General features: G+C 39.9%; 1 long non-coding RNA gene across 1 annotated transcript in view; it reads right to left on the minus strand.

Moving 5' to 3' along the window:
* Positions 1-1,348: 1,348 nt before the first annotated feature.
* LOC106955074 (uncharacterized) overlaps positions 1,349-5,590 on the minus strand; it is a 12,507-nt gene continuing 8,265 nt past the window's right edge. The window contains exon 3 of the long non-coding RNA XR_001426497.1: positions 1,349-2,236. This is a non-coding gene — a long non-coding RNA (uncharacterized LOC106955074). The remainder of the gene's footprint in view (positions 2,237-5,590) is intronic.

Here is a 5,590-nt window from a genome sequence, read left to right on the forward strand (position 1 = left end):
TAGAATTTCCAAAGTAGCCAATCTCTGAGTGTCATTCATCTTCCCTGGTGCTGATTAACAGTAGCCCTAAGGGCAGAGTTACCCAAGACTGTTTCCACTGTTTGTATTTGGGAATATGTGGTGTTTGAATTGGGGCTGAACAATAAATCAAAAGTGTATATTGCGATAGATGTGATAAATATCAGCACATGACACGTTTGATAGATTTTTCAATAATTTCACTGAGCTTTGATCCAGAACCGCACAGTATTCTGGGGGATGTAGGCAGAAGGAAGGCTTTAGCTAACTAAGGTTGGTGGCCTCAACTAGCTCACTCACTCTTTGGTTACCTAGCAACAACCTGTTAAATACCATGTGCAGCAGCAGTTTTATGTTTTTCCGCCATGCTTCATAACTGTTTAAAAAAAAAAAAATACAGCGTGGAGTGGAAAAACAGTTAAGGTCAAACCACCAGTTTGGCAGTATTTCAGATATGTCAAACAAAAATCTCAAATAATTATCAGTAATAACATATGAAAATCTTACATCTTGATATGTTTTTCTGCCAAATCGTCCAGCACTAGTTTGAAAGATTAAAACAGGCAGGGTTAAGCGATCGTTGTGTTTTCAGTGCTATACTGTATCCACTTGATGCTACTAGAGTGTGCATTTGTGCTATGAGTCAACACAAACTTCTGTTTTCTTTTTCTCCCAACATCCTTCATCTTCATACCTTTACCATCAGCATCCCCTCCCTGCACCGGCTGGAGTGCGTTTCATCTAATTTTCCCAAATTAGCCTCATTTCACTGTCAGGAGTCTAATGATGCTAATTAATTAGCCTGCCCACTCGAGGTAAAGAGATGTCCGTCACCCAGATATAGTATCCTCGTAAGGGTAGTATATGTACAGACCAGGAAAGTTGGCATTTAGATTACTTATCTTTCAGACTGTTCAAAAAGTGCTCAAAAAAATAATACGAACTTAAAACAAAGTATAACAGTAAAAAGTCTGAAAGGGGACAATGTTGCAGCAAAGCAGAAAATACATACGCACAAATCAACAATAACATCTGAAAACAAGTCAAAATATATCAGAAATTTCAACAATAAGACTAAAGAGACAGAACAGAAGGAAAGAAAGTACAATTTAAAAAGCTCTTTAATGTGGAAGAAACTTAAATAATTTGGATATGAAATGTGAATTTATACAAAAGCAGGAAGTGGACAGGGCACTGTGGGTAAATACAACCAAAGCACAGGTGTGATTTTAGCACTAGTGCGAGGAATGGCTCACAATCTTTAGCCAAAGACAAAAAAATCCTACAATCTCTGAAATCTTACTACATTCATTTTTTTTTTTTAAACATTTTTTTAAAAAAGGAAGTTGTTCCTTCTTCACAACTAGAAGAAGACACCTCAGTGTCTTCTGAGGTTTTTATGTTGTTTCCTCTCGTGGTTTTTGGTGCAGCTCCACCACAGGTGAGGAGGTAAACAGGTTTTTCCAGTTGGCTTGGACTGTTTGACACGGTGCAGCGTGGAAGTGAACAGAAGCAGCTGAAAATTTAACAAACGCCGTAATTTTGGTCCGCAGTCGGATTTCAGTAAAAATCCCACTGCGGTTACCTGCCCAACATATTGCTACACACACTGCTGAAGTATCCAGCAGAGAAAAGCCTCATATACGTCCTGGAAGCTCCACACATCAAATGGCAGTCAACATGATGCAGTGATGAATGAGTTAGACTCCGACTTCGCTTCTGTTTATTTTCTGGCAATCAGGGTAGACCGGCCTTTCTCTGCGGGTTTTGATGTGACATATCTAAATACTGCCTGATGAAACACTTTGCTCTAGGACTGTTCTCAAGATTTATACACAATTTGCAAAATATCAAGAACAGAAAAGGTTAGCGCTAATACAAATGTACACAATGTTAGCTGGCTCGCGCTTTTTGTAAATAAATGTGACTCAGTAAGAATAGGGAGCGAATTAATGTGCGTGTGTGTGTGCATGCGTGTGTTAGTGTGTGTGTGTAAGAAAGAGTGGTTGTATAAATCCTTCCACACATTGTTCTTGTTTGCACAGACCTTAGCAATTTGTTTGACTCTGCTGCTATTGAGGCGAGTCATGCTCGCAATCTCTGCATCTGTGCGGCTGAGTGCGTGCGCGTCGTGCACGTTGGGGCAGAGAGCGCCCATGTCAAACGTCCCCTTCCGTAAAGCCACAGGATCCATCTCATGCGGTTTGAGTCACCAAGTCTGGAGAGAGAGAGAGAGAGAGCGCTGTGCAGCCCCTGAGTTATTCCCCCTGTCTGATTTCTTCTGCTTTCAGTCTTCATTTGGAACCCCGCTCCAATTTTTAATGGCTTTTTATCTGTTTTTAGCTTGGAAAAGGGGAGACTGAGCTAAAATATCTGTAAACTTTGTGTCAGATTTTTGATTTATTTACAAGTACGGAAATGAAATGGCGTCTTTTCCCTCTTAACTTTTTAGCTCATTTTGTCATCTACGGTGTCCTGGGAGTCTTGTCACTTATTTTCTTTCCATAACTGTCGACTCTTCTTGAACTTTCCCATGTTTTATCATGTTGCAACCACTAATTTTAATATATTTGATGGGAACAGACCAATGCAAAATCTTTGTATAGTGAAGTGAAAGGAAAAATATAAATAACATACAAAGAAAAATCTGACATGGATAACCCTAAATAAAATCCAACACAACCACCTGCCTTCTGAAGTCTCCTAATTAGTAAACAGACTCCATCTGTGTGTGATTTAGTGCCTTAGTATAAATCCAGCTGTTCTATGTGGTTTGTTAGAGAACATTAGCGAACAAACAACATCGTAAAGACCAAGTAAAACAGCAGACAGGTCCTGGAGAACATTGTGGAGATGTTTTATGCCTGGTTCACACAGCAAGATTTTGAAATTGTCGGACGATTTTCAAAACCTGAGAGACCACACGCACGACGATAAAAGGTATAACAGGTTTGGTCGTACAGTGTGTGTTGTCAAGTAACACAAGAACCAATTTCACTCACCAACATTCATCTGTGTAGTTTTGATAACTAGTCTTACTTCCTGTAATAACCTGAGCCAATGGGAGCATATAGATATTAAAGAAGAGGGGCCCCAGTATAGGAGCATGGGGTACCCTCTATGTGACTTCTGTCCTCTTTGAGGAGATGTCTTTGAAACAAAGACATCAATTTACCTTTATGTAAAACTCAAAACAATTGAGTACTGGACCAGGTGTAACAGTTTTGGTCGTACAGTGTAGGGTGTGAAGCCACCCCACACACAAACTGATTTCACTCACGACATCCAGATGTCAGGTGGGAAATCTCACAAAACCTCTCGAGACCAAATCTGGGTTCAGAGTAAATAAACATGGCTCACTGGGAAGACGCAATGGCGGTGCTAAAAAAAAAGAAAAGAAGATACAAAGATGTCTACAAAGTCCACCAAACTTTCTGAAATGCCATTATTTTGTCATCTGTATTTAGGATTTCCCCCCATGTTTCCTGAAATTCACTGTCTGATTGGCTACAAGTCACATTTTGGCATCAGTGATGCAGTATTGGGCAAAGACAATCCAACATGTGTAATATCTCAAACTTTTAGAGCGGAGTGGTCCTACTGTCCTTCGAAGCAGACCAGATCACTCTGAACATACCACACACGGCACAAATATCTTAAGATTGTCTTGAGAAGCATGCAGTAAATCAAGACATCCTGAAGACTGTTGGAAAAGGGAAATTAGTACAAAAATCGGCACAAAAATCTTGTCATGTGAACCAGGCATTAGCCTTAATCATTGTTCAATCCATTGTTCCAATCCAGACATAAATTCAAGCAGTTTAAAGAAAGCCAAGGATATTCTAGATTTGGCATTGTATGGCAACAAACTGTCACTTCACATCACCAACACAAGGCATCTTGTCTATGAAACATGGACAGATGGCTAAAAGTAACCCCTGAAAGAAAACCTGGTAGAGTGCAAAAAACTTGAACCTAAAGTGATGGTTTACCTTCCATCAGGAGATGACACTAAACACAAACCCAGAGTTATGATAGAAGGGTGTAGGAACCCCCACTAGACTGTACCACAATGGTGGGATTGGAGTTCAGGTGAATGCAGGCCTATGCATGTGAGTTTTCTCTGTTTTTACTTAAGGAAGAAGGCAAGAAAGATTTTGCAAATGAGCTAACCAGGTCTTTTTTTGGGAAAATGGCAGAAAAATGGGACAATGTCGTTCATTACACCCGAGTAGTCAGAGAGAAAAATAAAAAGGTGACAGTGTCCAAATGTCCAGTTCTCTCTCTAAGCCAATGTTAAGAGGTGCTGCTTACATCATGGACCCGTCAGTCACTCAGGGAGCGTGCTTACATGCACAGACTGAAAAAAGCTAGCGGACGGTGACTTCACTGCAACTGGATTCCAGCACCTCTGGCTGCTACGTGGAAAAACAAGCCAGGTCAGCTTGTGAGGCTTCATTCTGCACGTCTGCCACCTGAGGAAGACACCAAGGAAAACAAGCCAACACCGGTACGGAGACCTGTTTTTCCCGCACGTCAGTCGCCATGCCTTGTCAGCAAATACACATATGATGAAATGCAGTTCGCTGAATAGCTGGCCAACTGGTGCCATAGTGAGCTGGAGCCCAACATAAACACAGACAGGTTTAAAACTAATGGGGCATTTCGCTTTAATGCAGACTCACAAGCAAACAAGCAAATAAACTTCTGTCTTCATTACCACTGAGGCTGTTCCTGTCATTTCTGCGGAACAGTTCTTACAAAATGTAATGGCTTTTGTTGACGAATGAAGCTAATTTCCTACGAGAAATTACTTACTCATGTGCCTGCAGAATTTATTTTTGGTTGCGTGAACGTTGACTCGAGCACTGTGTGTAGCATGACAAGGCGAGTACACTTTCATCTGTGATTGTGAAACAAAGATTGTTTTTAAACAATTTTTCATGTTTTCTGGCTCTGCGGTTGAACCGTCCTCTACGCGAAACAATCTTGTCACAACTGTGGTCTGTGGCAGGAAATCAAACTTAGTAAGGGTGGCTGCAAGTCTGGAAGCAGATTCATCATGGAGTTGTTTTGGGGGATTTTTAACGGATTAAAATGAAAGAAGGAAAAAAAGAAAGATGATGTTTGTTGGAACATTGCAAGGGCTGGTTATATAGTTTGTATCAAAAAAGAATGTTTACTTCAACATTTGAAGTGTTTATTAAGTTTGTTCAAGTGTTTTTTACATTGTGAACACTTCAGACTGTGACAAAATTGTTTGATGAGTCAAATGCCTGAAAACACATTTGGTGAAGTTGTTTTAATTGTCCCCTCTGTCAAATTGCTACCTTTATCCAGCAACAGGAGGACACAGAATATGCACCTTCCCATCATCTCCCCAGTGACTGGTTTAAGGAATAGCATTAAAAACAACATGTTAGGGTTGGTGTACAGCACGATTAATAAAACCCAACAATTGTGAACATAACACGTAAAGCAATTATTTTTTTTTTTTTTTTTTTTTTTTTTTTTTTTTTTTTTTTAATTTTTTTTCCCCTTTTAAAAAAACCCTGGATTTTTTCTTTTATTT

The sequence above is a fragment of the Poecilia latipinna genome, unplaced genomic scaffold, assembly GCF_001443285.1.
Source record: "Poecilia latipinna isolate Pla-1442-1.1 unplaced genomic scaffold, P_latipinna-1.0 Scaffold702, whole genome shotgun sequence".
Lineage (NCBI taxonomy): Eukaryota > Metazoa > Chordata > Actinopteri > Cyprinodontiformes > Poeciliidae > Poecilia > Poecilia latipinna.